At 44.7% G+C, this 25005-nt stretch overlaps 1 pseudogene across 1 annotated transcript; it reads right to left on the bottom strand.

Moving 5' to 3' along the window:
• Positions 1-208: 208 nt before the first annotated feature.
• Positions 209-24907, bottom strand: LOC113223422 (annotated as a pseudogene). The gene is made up of 17 exons (XR_003308731.1): positions 24700-24907; positions 18144-18264; positions 13802-13931; positions 9484-9626; positions 7162-7302; positions 6553-6694; positions 6346-6432; positions 5942-6015; positions 5503-5601; positions 4782-4899; positions 4160-4288; positions 3427-3529; positions 3154-3199; positions 2125-2277; positions 1824-1958; positions 1475-1566; positions 209-617 (listed from the first exon to the last, which is right to left on the bottom strand). The product of XR_003308731.1 is annotated as a vam6/Vps39-like protein (transcript).
• Between the last annotated feature and the right edge of the window lie 98 nt (positions 24908-25005).

Raw genomic sequence — 25005 nt, 5'->3', positions numbered from 1 at the left:
GAAAACTAATAGGGCGGCTACCGAGGGGTGCAGGGCATGGCTACCATGCGGAGGTAAAACACTACACAGAACGTGAGCCATCGGGTCCACGTGGCCAGAAGCTTGAGCACTGTTCTCTCATGGAACTCTCCAGTGAGCCATGCTGAGGGGTCCTTGTGAAGTTGTATACTTATCTTCATAGAAAAGCCCTTGATGAACAACCCCATGATTACAAACACTTGTGACAAGTTTCCAGGTTCAGGTGACTGGTATGCAAAGGCAAGATGGGGCACCTCCTCCTGACCAAGCAGGTACTGAATTCTCTGGAATTGCCCACAGGATAATGGTATAAGGTATAACTAATCTCTTTTCCCATTAAAAAGCTGGCAATGCCAGACCATGAGTCTAATTAATTCAGAGTTGTTCCAGGGCACAAGATAGCCAGTAATGTCCAAACAGGGAGCCTTGTGGTGGTGGCAGCCAGGATTCCTAAGGCCAGGTGCTCCTTCACCTCTCTGGGAGAGCCAAGCTGTCCATCTGCTGGATCCCCAAGATGCTGGGCTCAAGTGTCAGCTGGGTTTACCTCTTTGGAACAGAAGTAGTGCACGACCACTCCATTGGGGTATCTTGCAAATGCACTGCAGGGAAGAAAATGGCTTGGGAGTGAGGACTGCCTCTAAGTGACCACTTCTCTGGCAGCGGCACCTCCTACAGAAGAGGCACATTGCTGGGGGCCATCCCAGAAGCAGCCCACCCAAACATCAAAGAACAGCCTGCCTTGAGGGGCTCTGGATTTCTGTAGCCATCATCTCTGTCAAATAACTAGAGGATGAGGTGCACACAGTTAAGAGTGCATAGGGTATTATTTTACTATGCAAAACCCACGGCATAAAAAAGATGGGCAGTGCACTAGCCCCAAACTCAGCACTGGCTTCCTCAGAGCCGACCGTGTCCATCAGAACAGGTTTCAGGCTAATTCTAAAAAGGACAGCGAGTTTGTCTTTCTAAAGAAACATATTTTTCCGGCTACATAAGAAAAGGGACAAGTCCCTCTCCTCTGAAGAAAGGGGCTAACTGGAGGATGTGTCTCAACACAGTATGAGGCTGGCTCACCGTCCTACTCCAGTCACACTGCACTAACTCGAAAGATCTTTTTCTTCCTTCACTAGATCCTTCCTTAAAATATAACAACTTTCTGCTGACCTATATCTCTCTGGCACCCACTGTATCAGTTTCTAGCTTTGAGAGGGGAAGAGTTTTATGGTCAAGAATCCAACAGCTCCATACCATATATTGCGGGTCTTGAAATTCTCAAAGCCCACCCCCAACAGGTAGAACAGGCTGCTCTTTGAAGGCTCAAGAACTAAAAGTTGTCAGGACAGCCAGCGGCCACATTCTCCTCCTCTGTTAAAGGGCAGAAATCCATCCTGAGCATTCTCCACCCCCGGGAACCTCCACAGAGCCCAGACGCTGCACAGGCGTGAAGGAGGCGCACCTGTTTCCAATCTTCTTCTTACACACCATGCACACCTTCTCCTCTGTGATGATGCACTTCACCTGCTGGTGTAAAATCCGCTCTTCCTGGACCTGGAAGAACAGGAGGACTGAGGAAGAAGTTCCACAGTGTGGCACCCAGAAACAGGAGGCAGAGGCCGGCACTGTTTCCTCTTTCAGCTGTCACAGATTCTTCTGCTTAGAACACTGGCAATTCAATGTCAGGCTGGCTACTGGATCAGCTTGAGCTGCACTGTACAGGCTCTGCCTTGGTCGGAAGGGAACATGCGGACACTGTCTCGTACTGGAAGTTAAAAACCCACCCTAGACTTTGGAAGGCCCATACCTACCCTCAGGAACTCTGCATGGAGAAGGTTCTTGAGCACTTGATTGAACCGTTTCTTTTGTGCATTTTCGTCCAAGACCTTTTCCAGGACGATGCGTATGTCATTGATCTGAGTGTTTGCTGGCAGAAGGTTGAGGGCCTAGGGACAGGAACAGAGATAGCGACTGGGTGAGGTGGAACAGGGGTAAGAATGAAGAAATGTCTGCAGCCATGGAGCTCTTGGACCCTAGTCCCTTTCTGCATTTCCTCTTCTCGCTCGATGCTCCCTGCAAACACCCTCCATCTCCCTGGGAACAACTCCGGACCTTGGTGGTGTCCAGTTTGCTGTGGTGCAGCTCCAGGACCTGCAGGGCAGCCTGGAGGTCGGCTTTTGGCTCCAGCAGTTCCAGCTTGATTGGCCCCAGGCAGTGAATGCTGGGGGGGGGCGACAGGTACATCCGAAGCAGGGACAGATACACCTGTCTCAGAGAGAAAAGAGCCACATCAGGTTGGCAGCAACCCACCCAGAACCCCCAGCACGGAGCACGCCTAAAGATTTGAGGGGCTCGTCTACAGTAACAGCTATCACTGAGCATGTAAAACTCGTCATTTTTACCTTTTAAATTGGTAAGGTCAAACAGGCAACGGAAGATGTTCATTAAGGATTGCTTTTTCCCTGAGAGAAAAAACCAAATGCCTTGTATTTGTTTACCATTATACCATTTACAAAATGCTACCACGGTAAAATAATTCAAAAAGATTCCTCATTTCCTTTGGCTTTAAAAGCTGATACCCTGTCCACATTTTTGCAGGTGGGGATAGCAGGTGAGATGCTGCATTTCCTACTGGTGCCAGTACCACAGGGTTTTGCAACCTCGGTGCACATTCGGGGCCAGATGATTCTTGGTTTGGCGGCTCTCCTGTGCGTTATTTAGCAGCATCTCTGGCCTCTACTCCCTGGATTCTAGCAGCACCCCTGTCCTCAGTCACAACAATCAAAAATGTCTCTAGACATTGACAAGTCAACGTGTATTCGAGATGTAGTACATCAGAACCATGACAGGTTCCCGCTCAACAGGCGGACCTCATCATTTATGACACAAATCAAGACTCCTGAGAGTAAAGAGACAGGAGTGCTATTAATAATCACAGGGATGACAAAGATGTACACCAGAACTACCCCAAGCACGCCAGGACGAATGGTCCCATGCTCTCCCTCAATACACACATGCAAGATCAATCAGAGCCCTGACCCATGCCCTGTCTCATTCTGCCACTCATATTATTGCCACCTCTGGTCACACCAATGGGGCGACGTATGCACACGTGCTCCCTGGGTCGGGGCCACTACTCACATCTTTGTTGCCATCTTTGTTTTGGTCATAGTGTTGGTGGCAGTACCTGTAAGGGAGAGAGTGGTGAGAGCAGGGGGTGTGCGGGGGGGCACATTTAAATGAGAGGCTGTGCGTGCAGCCTGTTCGAGCAGCCTAACCATAGCCAAAACTGGGGGCCGGGATGGAGGCGATTCTTGCTCCCGCAGCAGAGTATGGGGAGATGGACTTCTTAGCTCTCATCTCTCTGCGGGGCCTGTAGACTGCTTAGGAGGTAGGATGGCGGGGCACACTTACTCCTCAGCCATCCTTGTATCCTTCAAGATGTGGACATAAATGAAAAGAGCTTGTTCGTGTTTCCCCATGTGCCCCAACAAGAGAGCTCGTTCTTCTAAGAGGCGTAGGAGGAAAAGGAATATGAGGAACCACTGCCACCAATCATGCAAGCACAAGGTGAGGATCAAGCTGTCCAGAGGAGTGGACACACGGCAATATAAAAGGGAAGAAGAGAGGATTCTTATTGCTTGGGTTTTTCTTCAAGAAGATGACTGAAGTTTAAAAGAGAAGGAGGGAGCTATTTTGGGAAGTACTTTATCCCGTCTTTTTTGAGATCACATATAAACTGGGTAAGAATATTCATTCAGCAGCCAAGTACTTAACAACCACCTACAATGAGGCAGGTGGTTCAGGTAAGATGAGCAAATGCTTGCTCTCAGCTCTCATAAAGACAAACCATGCCAGATTACAAAAGCTGCTGAACAATGAACTTGGCCAAGAACATGTTCTGAAGCAAAAAACAGGCTGCAACCTGGCTATCAATTAGCATGCGATTCACACCCAGGAAGGAGACTTTTCTCAGTCACCGTACAAAAGTGAGTCTTCAGAGGGGACAAAACAGGAGCACTGGCCTGACACGTCTGGTTTTTCCAGGCCCAACTTTTGTGGAGAGTTGGGGAACAATGAAAGGGGTGGATTACTCTTTGCACGACCTTCAGCTGAAGTGGCTTCTGGCCATAAGCCAGACACTCACCATCAAAGGGAAAATCACAGATGAGCCGGCCTGGATCATAGTAGCTGGAAATCTCCAAGAACATGAGGAGCTTTTGCCGGTATTCTCCCAGTTCACCCTCTTCCTCTCCAGCTGGGACTGGGGTCTTGCCTTTAAGGGAAACCAAGCTCAACATGAAAGTATGCTGCCAGATGGCAATGTGGGGTCATCAAGAAAAATGAAGGGAATGGGGTTCAGGGATGTCACCACATGACCAGAAAGGCCTCATGCTCACTTCTTTTAGTTCACAGTCTCTATGTGGCCCCAAAACATCAGCTTAAAGTTAAAAACCAAATCAGCTGAGTAGAGAAATACTCTGTGGGCAAACCTGTTTATCAGTATAGCTGCCATCTTGCAGACAGGTCTGTTCCTTCCACCCTCCCCCAGCGATGAATCTGAGACACTCAGATGCCAGGACCCAGACAAGGGCTCCTGAGTCTCATGTGCCAGGCCTGTGTCACTCAGCTCCCCTGGCTCCTCTTCAGAACTTCTGCCCACCTGGGCAGAGAACAGGGTGGCCTGCTTATCCCCACCACATGTGGCACCTGGGTCTGTGCTCTCCTCTAAGGCCTGGGGCCAGCCGACTTCCTAAGAGAACTGGTACCTGCAGGGAAGGACAGGAGATACTCCTTCATCAGACCTTGCACCTTTTCTCAGTACAGCTGGATCAGGCAGTTGTGGAACCGAGAGCCTGTCTCCTCCCAAACGTGGATGATGTGTTCCTGAGGCAAGATGGAAGTCTTTGTCACTGGTATTCTCCAGGCTGTGACCTGGTCTCCCAGCCTGCCGCACAGTTTTAAGGCCCAAGAGGTCCCATCCAGATCATCCCCTGATCAGGCTGCAAAGACGACCAAGAGACAGCTCATCTAAAGCCACCAGGAAGTTTCACCAGAAGTTTCACAATGCGACCCAGTAACGTGAGGAGCCGGCTTCTCAATTTCTAAACTCCTGTTTACAAATTTGGTCCCATAATCCTCCAAACTCTCACATCCACCCATGTAATTATGGTTAAATATCTGCATCCTGGTACTTAAGCCCATTTGATTGTCCTGTGGTCACTTTTGAGTTTGGCTGTACAAATGTGGCTTTGGAATCTTTTTTCTAAAACATCATTCTTTCATCCCTCTGTACTTTACCTAGATTTGGTAGGTAGCATTTCCAGCTTGGTCTACCGGGATCTTTTTCTTCAGAGGAAGTTGAAATAACCCTCATCCTTCCAATCCGCAAGTGACATAAATCCCAAATCTGAACAGCTGGATAACAGAACCATGCAGTCCTGGATCCTGGGTTTAAAGCTTTTTAGTGCAGACCAAAAAATACCTTACCAGATAAGGAACAGCCAGACCCTTAAAATTCTCTACTAAGAAGCCGAGGACTCGATCACGTGGCAGAGACTCCACTTCTGGGAGATCTTCAGTAAATATCTGTCAGAATGAACCCGAGTTCCAGCAGCAGAACCATCTGACTGCAGTTCCACCAAACACACATGCATGTCAGCGCAGCGATCAAACAGACTTTAGGAGGGGAAGGGTACAAGAAGGCATCTGCAGGCAGGCAGAGTGTCAGACGAGGCACAGGCCTCCTCAAGCCTGTGCAAGGCTCTCTCTACCAACTTCAGCGCTGGCTCACGCTTCCCAGTCCACCCTTTCTAGCACCAATGAGGACGGATGCATGAATCCACCCTCCTCTCCATCCACTGCTGTCCCAAGTGCAGTCAGGACCAAGTGCGGCACCAGATAAATCCAAGGGACTCCCGTGGCTCACCTTCAGGCCATCTTCCGGGAAGTCTCTCAGCACCCACACTGAGTAGGAGAAAATCAAATGCAGGTTTTCTGTGCCTGGAGGGGAAAGCAGGACTTGTCAGCCATTGCGGCCCATCTTGCCCGTGGCACTGGGAAGGCAGGGGGGCAGGTTGCCCCAGAATTCATTTTCCTGAAAAGATACCTCAAGCATGAGCTACTTGGGGCTGTTAGTCCTACTGGGCTGGCTCCATACCACGGGGCTGTCATAGGTCAACCACCGAGGGACTTTTATGCCATCTGGAGGAATGAAATTGAGTGAACACAAGCATGGAAGGGAGGGGAGCAACCAAGCAGAAACAGAAACGGAGGGAGACCCGGTCGTTTGAACAGGAGCGCTTTCCCCTCCCTTTCAAAAGGTGGACTTACCCAGACGCTGCAGATACTGCACCGTCCTCTCGTGGCCTTTCAGAGGGGAGTTGGCTTTCTTGGACTGGTCCACGAGCACCTGCAGAGCTGGCCAAGCCCAAGAACAAGGTCATGAGCCTTTTCCCCACGGGAGATTTGTCACATCTCAGTAGGTTTCCCCTGCCATGTCCAAGAGTCCCTCCCAGATCCAAGGAACCAGCCCCACACCTTTCTCGTGGAGCCCCTTCTTCTCATACAGGATGATAAGCTCACTGTACTTGTGAGCCTTCTTCAGCACGTGCTCGCTCTCCTCAATGTGGCAGTGATTGTTCTCCAGGCGTAGCAAGGGGGCCACCAGGGCCACATTCGTCTGCAGAAAGAGCAGGAGTCCAGTGGAAACTGCTTCCCTAGCCCAGGCCTGCTCTAGGCTGAAAGGCCAGGAATGTAGCACAAGCAAGAGGAAGCAGACAGCCCTCTTTCAGGACAGCAGGTAGAGGCTTTTAGAGCATTTATGGACCTTCGCACAATGTGTTAATGTTCTGTGGGGGAGAAGAGGGACAGAACTTCTTGAAGGAAATACTGTCCCAGCTGACTTTGTAGCACGAACTGCAATCCGACCAGAGAAGATGAACCCACTGTACAATTGTGCATTGATATCTTGCCTTATCCTCTTAATTCCAAGAGACTCACAGGCATCAGGAGAGTCTATATGCTTTCCAGAATCAAAGACTTCACTTTTACTAGCGGCAGGTCCCCCAGGGTCTAGCACTCCCTTTTACTTTCCCAGACTGTCAGGGTAACTGGGAGTTGCGGCACCCGAGCGCTCAGGTAACTCACATGGAGATGGCACTTGAGCAGGGTGGTGTCGATGATTTGTAGCAGCTTCTTGGATTTGATGGTGGGAGTGCCTTCCATGAGTGGGGAGGTGCTTGACTGGTGATCAGAGTCGTTCAGCTTCTTTACCAATTGACTTCGTTTCTGTAAAGGTCAAAATGTGGGGTGAAGGCCAGGACTAAGTCTTCCTTTGTCACCTGAGCTGCTGAGTAATTCTGAATAGCTCCAAATCAGCTCATGCCCATTGGCCTGATCTCACATTAGCGTTCGATTTTTAGTACTGCCAAACTGCCACAGAGACAACAACAATTATTTATTGAATATTTACTACAGACCAGGCACCATGCTGAACACTTTATATATACTTTAATCCTAAAGCAAGTGCCGATAATATTATCCTTATTTTACAGGTGAAGAACCCAAGGCACAGATGTCAGCTGCTACGTAAGGGGTAAGGCAGGATTCAAAGTGGGGTCTGACTCCAAAGCCCATGTTCTTTTATTTTCTTTTTAAATCAACCTTATTGAGGTATAACTTACAATAAAATCTAAGCTTTTAAAGTGTACCATCAGACACATTTTGACAGATGTGTACATGCATGTAACCACCACCTCAGTGAAGGAAGATAACATTTCTATCACTCCAGAAAGTTCCTCGTGCTGTTCCCAAACAATCCCACCCACTGATCTGCTTTCGATCCCTGGAGATGAGTTTCTGCCTATCCTAGAACTTCATCCAGTAGGTATTCTCTTGAGTCTGGCAGAGCCCATGGTCTTGCTCTGCCATCTCTCTGACACAATATTAGTGTCAGTTGCTTCATGCATTCCCAGTGTCAGTGAAGAAGGCCAGGGAAGGACATGTGCTCACCTTCCTACGGCTAAGACACCGGCAGTGGAGGGCCTTCCACAGTGCCACAGGCTTTGGGAGATACTATGCCCAGGAATCTTTTTTACTTAGCACAGTGTGTGCAGTGTGTAGGCAGCGGCAAGTTTGTGTGCTCCTTGCAGGCTGCCAGCCCCAGGAGGGTACCCTTGGAGCCCAGTGTCAAGGAAGGGCCAAGGCCACCCATGCCTGATCAGACCTGCGGGAACTCACTGACCCAGAGGCAGGGAGTGGAAAGCAGCATGACCATTTTTCCAGCAATACTACTTCTTTTTTTTTTTTTTTGAGACAGAGTCTCACTCTGTCGCTCAGGCTGGAGTGCAGTGGTGCAATCTCAGCTCACTGCCAGCTCCGCCTCCTGGGTTCACACAGTTCTCCTGCCTCAGCCTCCTGAGTAGCTGGGATTACAGGCGTGGGCCACCACACCCAGCTAATTTTTGTATTTTTAGTAGAGAAGGGTTTCACCATGTTGGCCAGGCTGGTTTCAAACTCCTGACCTCAAGTGATCTTCCTGTCTCGGCCTTCCAAAGTGCTGCGATTACGGGCAGGAGCCACCGCGCCCAGCCAACAGCAATACTTCTCAGTGCCTACCCTGGAGCATTCTGGAGACCCCTTACAAAGGTCTGCAGAACACTTAACAGGAAAAAATATCAATAAGGTCTCTGATTCTGAATGGGTACACAGGAAATAAACAACAGCCTTCTGTGACAGAAATCTAGGATTAAGAGACTTTAATGGAGATGCTGGTTTTAGTGCTGACTTAAAAAATACATGTCTATAATAGTAAGTCATAGAAAATTTTAAATCTAAATACCTCCCTTAAAAACATGTTATAGAAGGATATTTATTGACAAGGAAGTACTTTCTCAGTATATGGCTACATTTTTTAAAAGTAAACTATAAAACAATCTATAATTTGATATCCATTTGCAATAAATAAACCAAGAAGTAAATAAACAAAAGCTAATTCACAGACATAAAAGTCTAGAAGGACACTAAAATGTTAGTTTCTTATATTCTGGTGGTAGACTTATAGGTAATTTGTATTTCTGTTTTGTACTTTTTTTGTGTGTTTTCCAAGTGGTTCCACATACAGGAGGCATTTTCCCCAAAACCATGTATGTTACAAAAAGTTTGTTTTAAAAAAACTTGTATGCTTCTATCAACTAAAATTTACCTTTTTTAGTTTCTATAACAGCTTAGTGTGAATTTACTAGGAATTGGGTGTGTTTATTATTATCAAGATTTGGCAGAAAACCCCACTTCAATGGTACTGTTAAGTTAGAAGAAGTAGCAGAAAGAAACTTTACCCTAGGCAGACTTCCTAGAGCATTAATTTATAGAATGCTTTAGCATTAGAGAAGGCCTTAAATTCCTTGCCATAGAGAAACAGGTACTGAAACTCCCAGGCAAACTCTTTCACGCACTCTGTATTACACCTACCTGTGTCAGGTAGTCAATCAGAGCTAAGCGAGCCTTCTCCAATTCAGCCCCAGAGAGCACAGGCAGTGGGTTGGGATACCGCAACTGCTTCCTGTAGTCTGTGGGCAGCAGGTCCGGGTACAGACCCATCACATGGGTGGGATCTATATGGAAGGTAAACATGATTCCTCTGGAAAGGAGCCCAACAATTTAGGGATAAAATAAAACAAGACTATTACTATAGCAAAATAAGTTCCAGACTGATTTTTTTAAAAAAGACTCTCAGTTCATAAACTTTCAATGAGCTGTAGACTTATGATTTGAGCATTCTTTATACATATGTTAAAATTCACTAAAACATCACAAAAATGGCATGACTATAATCAAATACACACACAGAATCAGAATTGAATATTTATCAAGCATCTGAAAGTAGAGAATAAAAAATTTCTAAGGAAAAATGCTGATGTTGAAGTAGAAGAGATCAAGAAACTTAACAAAAAATTTATGTCAAAAAAAGAAACATTACTGGCCAGGTGCAGTGGCTCAAGCCTGTAATCTCAGCACTTTGGGAGGCTGAGACGGGCGGATCACGAGGTCAGGAGATCGAGACCATCCTGGTTAACACGGTGAAACCCCTTCTCTACTAAAAAAAATACAAAAAACTAGCCGGGCGAGGTGGCGAGCGCCTGTAGTCCCAGCTACTTGGGAGGCTGAGGCAGGAGAATGGCGTAAGCCTGGGAGGCGGAGACTGCAGTGAGCTGAGATTGTCCCACCGCACTCCAGCCTGAGTGACAGAGCGAGACTCCGTCTCAAAAAAGAAACATTACTAAAAAACAAAAGCAGACAACAGGCTAGGGAATATATTTGTAGTACACATGGCAAGAGACTAATTTGTTGATTACAAGACTGGGCAGCATAGTGAGACCCCATGTCTACAAAAAATTTTAAATTTGCTGGGCATGGTGGCACGTGCCTGTATCCAGCTACTTGGGAGGCTGAGGTGGGAGGATCGCTTGAGCCCAGGAGGTCGAGGCTGCAGTGAGCTGTGAATCATGCCACTATACTCCAGCATGGGCAAGAGTGGAGACCCTGTCTCAAAAAAATTTTTAAAAAGAGGGTAATATGTTGATTAGATAAACAAATTCACATAAATTGGTAATAAAATGTAAGACTTCATTTGATAAATGACCAAAAGACAAGACCAACTGACAAGAGAGTATAAATAAGTGGGGAAATGTTCTGCTACATTAAGAATCAAAATGGTACATATTAACAATATCAAAGAGGTGACATTTTCCTTCTGCTTTGAATTTATGTTCTCACAGATGCTCACAGATTTTATTTTTTTTCAGACAGGGTTTTGCTCTGTCTCCCAGGCTGGAGTACAGCGGCACAATCTTGGCTTCTTGTAGTCTTGACCTCTTGGCTCAAGTGATCCTCCTGCCTCACCCTCCCAAGTAGCTGAGACTACAGGCATGTACTACCCTGCCAACTAATTACTTTTAAATTTTTTGTAAAGATGACGTCTCACTATGTTGCCTACGCTGGTCTTGAACTCCTGGGCTCAAACAATCCTCTCTCTTTGGTCTCCCAAAAAGCTGGGATTACAGGCATGAGCCACCATACCTGGCCACTCCCAGATTGTAACAGCAAAATGCTGTAAGTAGCCAATATATCCCCTCACTGCCACTGGGGGCTGGTTAACTGGTTATATAATTTACTATAATTTACATTTATTATAATTTATAATACTGTGGAATGCTATTGTTTATTGGTCAACTGGCACTTCCCATCCATTTCTACTCCTTTCTAGTCCACAGGGGCTATAAAACTGAAAGCGACTTTTCTCAAACTCCCTAGCAGTCAGGGTTCTAAGTGAAAATCGGGTTCCACCCAGAAACAGGATATGAGATTTGGGAACTGGAAGTGAGATGGAAGCCTCCTTTTTCCAGCTCATGAGTGTGTGCAGCCAGACTCCGCATTTCCAGTGTCTGGTTACAGCTCTGCCACTCCGTAGAGGCACCTGCCTGGATACAGCAGCCCACACCCAGTCACTAGCTCTGTGGGAACGGAGGTCACTGCAGGCCTTAGACAGTGGAAGCAGCAGCAACTTGCTGACCTCTGGGTCACAGGGATATGCCCATATCCACGTCCAGTAGTAGACCCCTGTCTTCTGCTACTTCAACTCATCCAACAACCTGTGTGTCTGTATGTGGTAAAACATACACGCTACAATATTTATCCTTTTAACCATTTGTAAGCCTACAATTCAGCGGCATTAAAGACATTCACACTGTTGTGCAACCATCAGTACCATCCATCTCCAGGACTCTTCCATCATCTCAAATTGAAACTGCCCAATAATAAACAATTGCTCCCTATTCTCCCTCCATTCCAGCCCCTGGGAACCTCTATTTTACTTGTGGTCTCCATGAATCTGCCTACTCTAGGTACTTCAGATAAGGGCAAGTTCTCTCTTCCAGGCTATGTGGAGTCTTGGTGGGAGGATAGCTCTAGGGACCTACCTTGGCCTTCAGAAGCAGAGGGGAGCCAAACCTCTTTCTCCACCCCTGGTAGAGTCTGGGGGTCAGACCATGACCTAATCCTGGCTAATCAGATCCCCTGATCTGGAGAAAATGATGCAAGGATGACAAGCAGTGTGGTACACACCAACATATATCATACATCCCATCCTATGTGCTCCTCTTAGATAACATGACATTCTTCCATCAAGAGGCAAAGTCTGAACTTCCTTGCCTTGAACATGGCAGGACCCTTGTAAACCAACAGAATCTAGCAGGAGCGAGAGTCACAAAAGACCACTGAGGCTTCTGCCTAGGTCTCTTAGACACTCCTTCCAGAAAGAGCCTGCTCTTATGCATGAGGACACTCAAGCAGCTCTGAAGAGAGACCCACTTGGACAAGAACTGAGGCCCCCAGCTCCAGCTAGCACCACCTTGTCAGCCATATGAGTGAGCCAGCTTGGAAGTGGATCTTCTAGCCTGGTCCAGATTTCAAATGATGGTAGCCCAGTGCACATAAGACTACAACTGCCTGAGAGACGTGAAGCAAGGACAGTGCAGCTGACCCCTTCTCAAATTCCTGACCAACAAGTACTAACAGAGATGGATGACTACTGTTACTTTAAGCCATACAGTTTTGGGGAGATTTGTGACATAGCATTAGATAGCTAATACACTGTAGGTGGCAATTTTTATCAGGGATGCAACAACAGAGGAAGTGGCAGTGGCAACGGCTAAGGAGGTGGCTATGCTAGTGCAGGATGGCCCAGCCTGTCCTGGCCGCAAACTGATCATTCTCTGGCTTCCTGTTTCCAGCTGGGAGGGCCTCCAGAACTCCCCTCATTTCCATCTATTCCCCACCTAATCTCCCATCAATTTGATGGGTTCTTCCAACTGTCATTACCCTAACATTCCAATAAACTCTGCTTAATTTATCCAGATTCTACTTAAACGATCCAGAGTTGGTCTCCATTGCTCACAACCAAGAATCTTGACTGATACAGGGAGTTACCACAGTTCATTACTGGCCAAGGTTGAGGAATGGTAGAAAAAGGGCAAAGCAATGAAGAGGAGAAGAGGAGATACTAGTATGATACAGAGTCAAACCAAGTATATATATAGATTGATCCAAATTAAGCAAAACTGGAATATACAGTTTTGAATATACAGTAATGATATTCAATACTAATAATATCAAACACTTACAGAGCACTTGTTAAGTGCCACACACTGTTCAAAGCACTTCATATAATCCTTACAGCAACACTCTAAGGTAAGCAGTAGTATGATCATCCCTTTTTTGCAGAGGAGAAAGCAGAAACACAGAGAGGTCCAGTACTCTGCCGGATCTCAGGCAGACCCCAAGGCACCTGCTCCTCGCCACTACAGTCATGTCGAGAGGTTTCAGGACACTAAGAAAAGGAAGGGCTTCATGGCACTGCCCTGTGTTGGCTCTCAAAAATGATCTGCAGTTTAATCCAAGAAATATGGTCTAGAACAGCATTCAATAAATACTAGCTGATCAAATATCCATCTGTTGAACTGAATGACCTGCTGCTACCTTTCCTTAATGGCAAGGGCATATCATACTGGAAAACTGGGAGTCCACATTTATTGAGAAGACCAGATTCACAGGATTAGGAGTATAGACAGATAACCACATGGCCACCCCACAGGATCTTGCTAGGTATGAGGATCAATTTAGCTGAGCCTAAACTTTCTCCATTCTCAGAAGTCTATTATCATTTCTCCCCATACTTTCCAGGCTCCCCTCCTCCACCAGTTCCTTATATGAAGGCCTCACCACTTGTTACCTGTGCCAAGTTTAGCAAAGACCTGCATGGACTCATCAAAATGCTTCTGGCAGAAGTGGTTGAAAGCATACAAGTTCTTGATGTGATGAATTTGTTGCTGCTTTTCACTGTCGGAATCATCTTTCAGTTCCTAATAACAGAGTAGAATAGGTAAGAGCTCACTCACTCAACAAATACTGTTCAGTATGTTCTTGATGTTAGAGAAGATGCTAGGAGCTACAGACACCAAAGTGTACAAGACAAGGCCGGGCGCAATGGCTCACGCCAGTAATCCCAGCACTTTGGGAGGCCGAGGCGGGCGGATCATGAGGTCAAGAGATCGAGGCCATCCTGACTAACATGGTAAAACTCCGTCTCTACTAAAAATACAAAAAAGTAGCCGGGCGTGGTGGCAAGTGCCTGTAGTCCCAGCTACTTGGGAGGCTGAGGCAGGAGAATCACCTGAACCCAGGAGGTAGAAGCTGCAGTGAGTCAAGATCGTGCCATTGCACTCCAGCCTGGGTGACAGAGTGAGACTCCATCTCAAAATAAATAAATAAATAAATAAAAAATAAAACAAAGTGTACGAGACAGCCACATGGTATCCGCCTTGCAGGCTGCCCTTACAATCTAACTGTAACACTAAATACGCGGCTGGGCGCGGTGGCTCAAGCCTGTAATCCCAGCACTTTGGGAGGCCGAGATGGGCGGATCACAAGGTCAGGAGATCGAGACCATCCTGGCTAACCCAGTGAAACCCCCGTCTCTACTAAAAAATACAAAAAACTAGCCAGGCGAGGTGGCGGGCGCCTGTAGTCCCAGCTACTGGGGAGGTTGAGGCAGGAGAATGGCGTAAACCCAGGAGGCGGAGCTTGCAGTGAGCTGAGATCTGGCCACTGCACTCCAGCCTGGGCAACAGAGTGAGACTCCGTCTCAAAAAAAAAAAAAGACTAAATTCCAATTAAAACACAACAGGGTTTCTATGAGATGCCTAACTGGTAATCCTGAAAATTGTCATGATCATGAAAAACAAGGAAAGATAAAATGTCACAGACCAGAGGACACTAAGGACACATGACAACTAAATGCAATCTGATTTCTGGATTTGATCCTGAAACAGAAAAAAGGACACTAATAGAAAAACTGGTCAAATCTGAATAAACCTAGTTTAGTTTAAAAACACAAAATCAAAACAAAATAGGGTAAGAGTGATGACAAGCATGTGGGAGGGTCCCCAATCCAGTCTGAGTCAGGGTCCAGCACGGATTCCAAGAGGGACCTAATCTGAGACACAAAGGATGGGTTGGGCCAGGCACGGTGACTCACGCCTGTAATCCCAGCACTTTGGGAGACCAAGGTGAGTGGATCACCCAAGTCAGGAGTTCAAGACCCAGCCTGGCTAACATGGTGAAACCCGTCTCTACTAAAAATACAAAAATTAGCTGGGCATGGTGGCACATGCCTGTAATCCCAGCTACTCAGGAGGCTGAGGCAGGAGAACTGCTTGAATCCAGGAGGCAGAGGTTGCAGTGAGCCGAGATTGCACCACTGCACTCCAGCCTGGCGACAGAGGAACACTCTGGACTCTGTCTTGGGAAAAAAAAAAAAAAAAAAGAAAGCCATCTGGCATAGCTGGCGCAGTTGGGAAAGGTCCTAGTCTCAGTAAAAGCTAAACAAATGCAGCTGCTATGAACTTTGCTTCTTCCTCATAACCTATTTTCTCCTTATACCTCTTTAGCCAATCTTTATCAAATTTAGTTTTTCCTTTCAAAATGTCTCTCAATTTTCCCCCTTCCTTTCTTTTCCTATTACCGCCACACTAGCCCAAGCCATCACCAACATGTGGCTGTTCCTGGTCTCACCTCTCCTGCTTGGTGCTTCAAAGGCTTCCAAAACCTGGTGCCAGCCTCCTTATCTAGCTGAGTCCTGAACACATATGCCACACCTCCTTCTCCAGTCAGGACAGGCTCCAAATGTGATAGACATAGGCCACACTTTTCACTTCTTTAACTTCCTCTCCATCTGGAATGGAATGCTCCATTTCCTGCTCTTAATCCTAATCTAACATATTCTTAAAGGGTCAACTCAAGTGTCCAGCCGTAGGATGCCTTTTCCAGCCCACAGTGAACCGTCCCTCTCTGACACTTGGCTCCAGGACTTATCAATGCCAAAGTTTAGCTTGGAATTTCCCTCTGAAAGTTCTATTATGTTTGCTTATCTATTCAAACAAAAGACAGGTTCTTCCTGGACTAAGATGATGTCAATCAAACCTTTTTTGTCGTAAAAAGGGCAGAACACAAAATAAGTATGAGCCTAGAAAGGAGAAGGAAAAATGGGAACCCACTTCCATTTTCTTTACCTGAGATTAAACAACCTGAACTAGGAAGATCACTGAAAAGACTCTGAGACTTTCCTGCTGAGAAAAAGAGACTAAAGAGTTTCCTACTGCGTAACCTTTCTATAAAGTTCAAAAACTAAATACATACTTCCATATATTAAATATATGTAAAAGATTAAATATGTGTTTAATCATTAAATATATATTTTAAATGTAAACATATATTTGTATATTAAATATATATTTTAAATATATATGTAAAAGAGTAAGGTCATGATAAATACAAAATTTAGGATAATGATTACATCTGGAGGAGAGGCAGAGGGATGGGATGGGAAGGACTATAAAAAGTTATAAAAGTTATGGTTCTTGGGTGAGATGGTGTGTTCATGGGCATTCATTGTATTATTTTTAAAAATGAAAATAAAATAATACAGGACAATGCATGAGTAGAAAAAAAGCAGTAAGATGCTGAAATTCAGTGCTCCAAGAAAGCAATCATCTTTATGGAATATTAACTATGTCATAGTATTATATTCTTCACGAGTAGCCACCATAGATAACTAAAAGTATCTGCATTCTAAAAAATTGCTTTCCTTTCAGAAATTGTTTACAGGATACCCTAGAAATTCAGTTTTATTATTATCATCTTCATAAAAATGTCTTCTTTAAAGTATCACTATCTGAGGCTGGGCATGGTGGTTCACATCTATAACCCCAGCACTTTGGGAGGCTGAGACAGGAGGATCACTTGAGCTCAGGAGTTCAAGGCCAGCCTGGGCAACAAAGTGAGACCCTATCTCTACAAAAAATAAAAAAAGTTAGCTGGGTGTGGTGGTACATGCTTGTGGTCCTAGCAATACAGGAGGCTGAGGTGGGCTGATCACCTGAGACCAGGAGGTTGAGGCTGCAGTTAGCCAAGACTGCATCACTGCACTCCAGCCTGGGTGACAGTGAGACCCTGTCTCAAAAAAACAAAAACAAAACAAAACAAAAAAACTCAAAAAACCCCCAAATACATAAAGTAGCAATATCTGGTTTAACAACTAGGTTAGGCTCAGAATGTCTTTTGGTTGTTTCCTAAAAGCAAATCCACCCCCTACAGATGACAATAATCATTACTGAGGATGTTTAAAAGAACAAGACACAGACTCTGACATCAACCTTGGAACAAGAAGTGGTCACTATTTTGCTGTGAACAAGATCCCTTGCAAACATTACAGCAAGCATCATAAATATAAGACTGCGGCCTGGCTGAATACAACAACTTGAAGTAGTTTCAGAATATCAAAAGAAAGCCCACTTATCCAAACATAGGAGTCCACTGTGGAAAGGAATTTTGAGGGGTCCTCTAGTTGTTGCATTCAACTTGACTATAACAGCATATTTATGATTATTACTGGAGTTTAATGTCTGCATTATCTTTAATTTTTCATGACCATACAATATCTATTAAATTATTTTATTCTCCCATTAATTTTTTTTTATTTTTTGACACAAAGTCTCGCTCTGTCACCCAGGCTGGAGCGCAGTGGCATGACCTCGGCTCACCGCAACCTCTACCTCCTGGGTTCAAGCAATTCTCCTGCCTCAGCTTCCTGAGTAGCTCGGATTACAGATGCCTGCCACCATGCCCAGCTAATTTTTGTGTTTTTAGTGGAGACGGGGTTTTGCCATGTTGGCCAAGCTGGTCTCGAACTCCTGATCTCAGGTGATCTGCTCGCCTTGGCCTCCCAAAATGCTGGGATTACAGGCCTGAGCCACCGCTCCCGCCTCTCACATTAATTCTACAAGGTACTATTACTATAATTGATATTCATTCTACATTGGACAGATAAAGTGAAAAAGTAAAATCACTTAGAGTTACATAGATATTTTATGGTGGAGTCAGACCTAGTATCCAAGGCCCTGGACTTTCAGCTATGTGCTTAGCCTACTAATCCAAAATAAATATGAACATTGACACCCAAATCACCTACTTTCAAGAACAATAAGGAAGGCAGACTAGTCATGAATGAGACTTACTGCGAGCTGCAGAGCCAATTCAAACTGCTTGTCCTGGAGAAGTTGTTGGATTTGGGTTGCCATCGGGACAGGGATGAGTCTCCAAACAAAATGATTGCTGGTCACATAGATAATGTTTGACCTGGAGGCAAAAGTAAGAATATTAGCAAAAGATCACAGGCTTTGTGATGACACAGGTGACTTTACAAATTTGGGATAATATATAGCCACAGTAAAAAAAGAACTTCTTTATCCTCCTGAGGTAATGAAACGGGGCCTTTGCAATTCAATGCTCTGGACCAGAAGCCTCGGTTCAAATGTTCAGATCTCCTCGTATCGAGGCAACACTGCAATGATGTAGGGAGGCTGGTGCTCTGTGAAGGAGAACATGTAAAGCAGTTGTTCCAGTCTAAGGCTTTGGGTTTATGGAGTGTTTCAGCTGCCCATTCTAAGATACATTTAAATGGATCTCCAAAAAGTCCACTAGTCAAGTATCAAGCCAGGATCTTACACTGTGATTCAGAAAGAAAGAAAAAAAAAGTTGGCGTGTAATCTCAGCAACTTGAGAGTTTGAGGTGGGAAGGTCGTGTAGGCTGGGAGTTTGAGACCAACCTAGGCAACTTAGTGAGACACTGTCTCGACAAAAACATTTTTTTTTAATTAGTCAGGTGTGGTGGCACACGCCTGTAGTCCCAGCTACTCAGGAGGCTGAGGTGTGAAGATGATTTGAGCCCAGGAGTTTGAGGCTGCAATGAGCCATAACTGCACCACTGCACTCCAGCATGGGTGACACAGTGAGATCCTGACTCTAAAAAAAGAAAAAGAAAAAGAAAAAAAATTGCTTTGGTTGAGTTATGATCAGAGAAATCTTTTGCACAAAAAAGACGCATCAGCTGTGCTGACAGTCGCCTGATCCCACTCCTGCCTTATTCCCCAAAGAACTGTATAAAAGTTTCACTTGCTCCCTTTTGATCAGTCACAAAGCCAGGCCAGACAAAGGCCAGTTGCAGCTGCCCATAACAATGTATCAGTGGGAGAACCAGGTAACAGAACCTCTTCTTCATTCTCTTAGAAAGGGGGGAAAAGAGGCCGGGCGCAGTGGCTTATGCCTGTAATCCCAGCACTTTGGGAGGCCAAGGCGGGCGGATCACAAGGTCAGGAGATCGAGACCATCCTGGCTAACACGGCGAAACCCCACCTCTACTAAAAATACAAAAATGTTAGCCAGGCGTGGTGGCGGGCACCTGTAGTCCCAGCTACTTGGGAGGCTGAGGCAGGAGAATGGTGTGAACTCAGAAGGCAGAGCTTGCAGTAAGCCAAGATTGCGCCACTGCATTCCAGCCTGGGCGACAGAGCAAGACCCTGTCTCAAAAAATGAATAAACAAAATAAAAATAATAAATAAATAAATAAAAAGGAAGGGGGGCAGAGAAGGCAAATTCTATTCTCCCTAAAATTACTCTAAGGGAAGAGTTCCACATTTCTAGCCAACGTTGTTTCTGCTAGAGATTTCCACAGAGAAAAGGTGTGATGCTTCACCTGATGGCTGCTATGGTTTGACTGTTTGTATTCCCTCCCCAACTTATGCATTGGACACTTAATCCCCAGTGCAAAAGTGTTGGGAGGTGGGGCCTAATGGGAGGTATTTAGGTGGTGAGGCTCCAGCCTCATCAACAGATTAATGTGCTATAAAAAGGGCTTGTGGGAGTGGGTTCTCTCTCTTCTGCCATGTGATAACACAGAGCTCATCTTTCTCTTACCCTTCTCCTTCCACCATGTGAAGGAGCATCAAGAAGGCCCTTACCAGACACCAGATGCTGGCACCCTGATCTTGGACTTCCAAGTCTCCAAAACTGTGAGGAAACAAATTTCTGTTTCTATGAATTACCTAGCCTGTGGTATCCTCTTATAGCTGCACAAATGAACTAAGACAACGGCTTAATGGTACACAGAGAAGGTGGCTGGACAGATTTCTCGGTGTAAGCATTTCTATTTGATACTTGCTGTTAAGTCTTACAATTGTTTTCCTCTATTATATCTAAAAAAACACCTTTGATTCATCTATCCATAACCCCAAATTTACCCTTCTGATCCAGTACAAATTATTGGGTTATACTCCTTTTCTTCACTCTTCCTCTCTCTTTGGAAAATAACTTTTAATAAATCCACTATATATATATTTTGAGACGGAGTGTCGCTCTGTCGCCCAGGCTGGAGTGCAGTGGCCAGATCTCAGCTCACTGCAAGCTCCGCCTCCCGGGTTTATGCCATTCTCCTGCCTCAGCCTCCCAAGTAGCTGGGACTACAAGCACCCGCCACCTCGCCCGGCTAGTTTTTTGTATTTTTTTTAGTAGAGACGGGGTTTCACCGTGTTCGCCAGGATGGTCTCGATCTCCTGACCTCGTGATCCGCCCGTCTCGGCCTCCCAAAGTGCTGGGATTACAGGCTTGAGCCACCGCGCCCGGCCATCCACTATATTTTTCTATACTTTTTGACAGGCATGTGACAGTCCAAAGCTTAACATGCTGGATGAAGCAGAACAATTCCACACAGTCCTTAAGAAGTCAGTATGCAAAAAGCAGAGCTGACAAAACCATAACATCACTGCAAATCAAGTCTTCCAATATTCGAGAAGTTGTATGGTGAAGGAGATTTAACATAGAGGGAATTTAGAAAATAAGCAACACAAAACATATCTTTAAAAACACAAATCTCAGAACAAGACTGAATGAGAATCTGCCTTACCTTACAATGAACTGCAAAATAAATGTATTGTTTGTATACTATATGAAACGTAATTTCTCTAACTTAGAGATAATAGAAATATTTTCTATGACTATATTCTGTACTATATCAAGAATTAGTAAAAAACCACAGTGAGATATCACTCATTGGCCTTTAGGATGGCTACTATTAAAAAAAAGAACAAAACCAAAAACAAAAATAACAAGTGTTGATGAGAATATGGAAAAACTGGAACCCTTGTGCACTGTTGGTGGGACTGTAAAATGGTGCAGCCGCTATGGAAAACAGTATGGTGGTTCCTCAGAAAATTAAAAACAGAATCCCCATATGGTCCAGGAATCCCATTTCTGGGTATATATTCAAAACAACTGAAAAATCAGGATTTCAAGGAGATATTTGCACACACATGTTCGTGGCAGCATTATTCACAGTAGTCAAATGGTGAAAGTAACCCAAGCATCCATGAACAGATGGATGGATAAACAAAATGTGGTGTATACATACAGTGGAATATTACCTTTTTAAGTAATTATTTTATTACCTAAATTTTAAGTGGAATATATATCACCCTTTTAAGGTTCAGCCTTAAAAAGGAAGGCATAACCTTGAGGACATTATGCTAAATTAAATAAGGCAGTCACAGAAAGACAAATACTGTATGATTCCCCTTATACGAGGTATCTAGAAGATGTCAAATTCATAGAAGCAGAAAGGAGAACGGCGGCTTCAGGGGCTGGAGGGAGAACTGAGGAGTTGTTAAGGGGTATAGAGTTTCAGTTTTGCAACATAAAAAAGTTCTGAAGATCTATTGTACAACAATGTTAACATACTTAATACCACTTAACCATACACTTAAAAATGGCTCAGGTGGTAAATTGTATGTTATGTGTTTTTTACATTTAAAAATAAAAATGTTTTTAAAAGCAAAAAAATAGTAAAAAGCAAACCACTACATGCATAATTACCACATAGAAGTTTAACTTCAAAGAATATATTCATAAAAATAATTTCTTAGTGTGTCTAATCTGCTATGAATTTATATTCCTAATTATCCTTTCTTTTTTTTTTTTGAGACAGAGTCTCTCTCTACAGGCCCGGCTGGAATGCAGTGAGTGGTGTGATCACGGCTTACTGCCGCCTCCATCTCCCAGGCTCAAGCAATCCTCCCACCTCAGCCACCAAAGTCCTGGGACTACATGTGTGCAGCACAATGCCCAGCTAATTTCTTAAATTTATTTTTTGTAGAGACAAGGTCTCCCTATGTTGTCCAGACTGGTCTCAAACTCCTGGGCTCAAGCAGTCCTCCTGCCTCAGCCTCCCAATGTGCTGGGATTACGGGCATGAGCTGCTGTACTGGTTTAATTATCCATTATCTGATAAAAAGTTTTTCCTATTATATTTGCAATTTATACTATCAATGAACAGTACAATAAAATTTCAAAGCTAGGAGGGAACTCAAATGAGTAACCTGAGAACTAAGTTGTTGTTCTATCATTTTGAATGCTACTGCTATTATTATGCTGATATTTTTCATTCTACCAGAAAAATAAAATTAAAAGCATATTGTTTTATATTGAATTTTTTCTTTTCTTTTTATGCTGGCCTCATTTTGAAAAGTTAGTACAATTCTCTTTAGTGCTAACTTGTAAAACATATGTAAAATTTCTTTCTCCTTTTAAAATCCGGCCCACTTGAATACGTTCTCATTTAATTAAAAAGGTAATCTATAACAGAAACCCCTTTGGTTGTCATATCCTTTGTTGACAATAGGGATGGTCTGGATCTCTTTATATCTCCAAAACTTGGGAGATTGGCTGGTGTACAGCAGGCATATAAATAATGACTGACAAAGATAATGCTGCAATTATTCAGCAAGCACTTTCTAAGTTGCTCTGATGTTTCAGGCACTGGACTACGTAGTAATGACTCAAAGTGGATCAAGACATGCATTCAGACCTCACAGAGCTCCTACAGGAACAGAGGAGACAGACTGCTCACGTGTGACAAGTTGCCGTGACAGAGATATCTGAAAGGGTTACGGAAGCACCAAGGAGAAGTGACTAATCCTGCCTGTGGGTCAAAGGAGACCTCACAGGGCAAGTGCCTCAAAATGTACTTCAGCAGTAAGACACAGACATGGTTTTGAGAAGCACCGATGAAGGCCCCAGGCACTAATGAAGGTTGGAAAACAGAAACTCTCACGCTGGGAAATCAGAAACACACTTGACCATCATATTACATGCCTCTTAAACTCATCTACCAACGTTCCTTTTCTGAAGGGAAAACAAGGTCCCGTAGAACATCAGGAAGCCTCTCATAAAGCCCCGTAAGCCCCCTCAAACTTGTTACTATCCATAATCCCGGACCTTCTAAAATACTGACCTTTTGATTTCTCTTCCTTCTGGACTACTCGTCTCTAACCACAACCAGAATAATCACCCTAGAACATGATGCTTTTTTTTGAGATGGAGTCTCGCTCTGTCGCCCAGGCGGGAGTGCAGTGGCGCAAACTCGGCTCACCGCAACTTCTGCCTCCCTTCAAGCAATTCTCCTGCCTCAGCCTCCCAAGTAGCTGGCACCACAGGCACACATCGCCATGCCCGGCTAGCTTTTTTATGTTTTTCATATTTTAGTAGAGACAGGGTTTCAACATGTTACACAGGCTGGTCGTGAACTCCTGAGTTCAGGCAATCTGCCTGCCTCACCCTCCCAAAGTGCTGGGATTACAGGCATGAGCCACCGCGCCCAGCCAGAACATGATGCTTTTATCAAGACATTCTGCCATTTAGGAATCTACTGGCCTCCCAGACCTTCTCATGGGCATGTAACAACGAGCCCTATTTCACTGCTCTATAATTCAGACCACCTGTGTTAAGTCAGGCTCTGTAATGCCCTCTCCCAAATTGGCATGTCTTTGGACTTCTACTCATTTATCAAACTGCTTTCTGCCTAGACTGAATGGAAATTTTTCTTCAAGCCAGGTTCCAAACTCCCTGCCTGACCTAGTCCAATCTTACCTATGTAATGAAACTTCTTCCTGACTAAACAACAAACTTCCCTTTCTCTGAACTACTGAATTTTAACTCATCCAATTTAACATCTTAAGCAGTGCCTTGTCTTGTCTCTTTATCCAGGACTGTAACCCTTGTCTCCAGAGACAGGGTCTTTAAAGACAGAAAGCATGTCAGCATGTCCCACTTCACAGCAGCAACTATTTTAGTAATACTCACTCTTCTGACTGAAAATAAAATGAGGCAAGAGTGGTTATATGCTTCCAAGCAATTCCACTGTGGAGAGCTGGGAACCTGAAGCAAGCATAAGAACAGAAGCACCTAATACGTAGAATAGAGACTGACACCTAAATCACCTAAATGCTATCTGTGCCTCTAAGCAACAACAAAATAGCAACAATAGAAGAACCCTTCAACATGGAATTATGACATTAAAAACCCTTCAATATGGAATTACTCATACTATAGGAATACACAACCAATTTCCACTCATTTCCAAATGTAGTCTATTTGGCAGAGGTCACAATCAAAACTCTTCAAACAAGGAGGAAGAACAAAAACTAAGAAGTAAAAAAATAGCAGTAGATAATCACTTTCTAAAATAAACATTTCTGTTCACGTTTTCCCCCTCAGCTTCCTGCAAGAACTGGACTATCCCATTTTTAATGACCCTAAAATGCCATCTACTTACAAGAAGGGGAACGGAAAGTGAATGACACAATGTAAAGCAGTCTGCCAAAGCTATGAATGGGACTCCATTCTTGCAGGAATGGCACACAACCCCAACCCAAAGTGGGAAACAGCAGCTACTGCTGGTCTCACCCATGGCCACTGGTATGTCCGTCCAGTTCAGGGCACATTTCTGTGTGCAGATTCCTTCCTCATTGAGTACTACGGTGAGATCATCCTGGCCCACAGCCACTTTTCCATCTGCCAGAGGTGCAACTAAGGGCTCCAGCTGTTTTCCTGTTGGGAAGAGCTCTTTGATGGACCCCTTTCCATCCACCTATAGGAAGAAACAGAGTGAGTCACCTAGCATTCCCCAGCCAGAGGTAGGAATACAGGCTGGAAAAATCCAGAGAGAACCCGAAACCTAGAGAAGCCAATAATATTCCTTGTTTGACATAA

This window comes from Piliocolobus tephrosceles, unplaced genomic scaffold (genome assembly GCF_002776525.5).
Source record: "Piliocolobus tephrosceles isolate RC106 unplaced genomic scaffold, ASM277652v3 unscaffolded_41311, whole genome shotgun sequence".
In the NCBI taxonomy this organism is placed as follows: domain Eukaryota; kingdom Metazoa; phylum Chordata; class Mammalia; order Primates; family Cercopithecidae; genus Piliocolobus; species Piliocolobus tephrosceles.
This window is presented reverse-complemented; position numbering and strand designations above follow the sequence as displayed.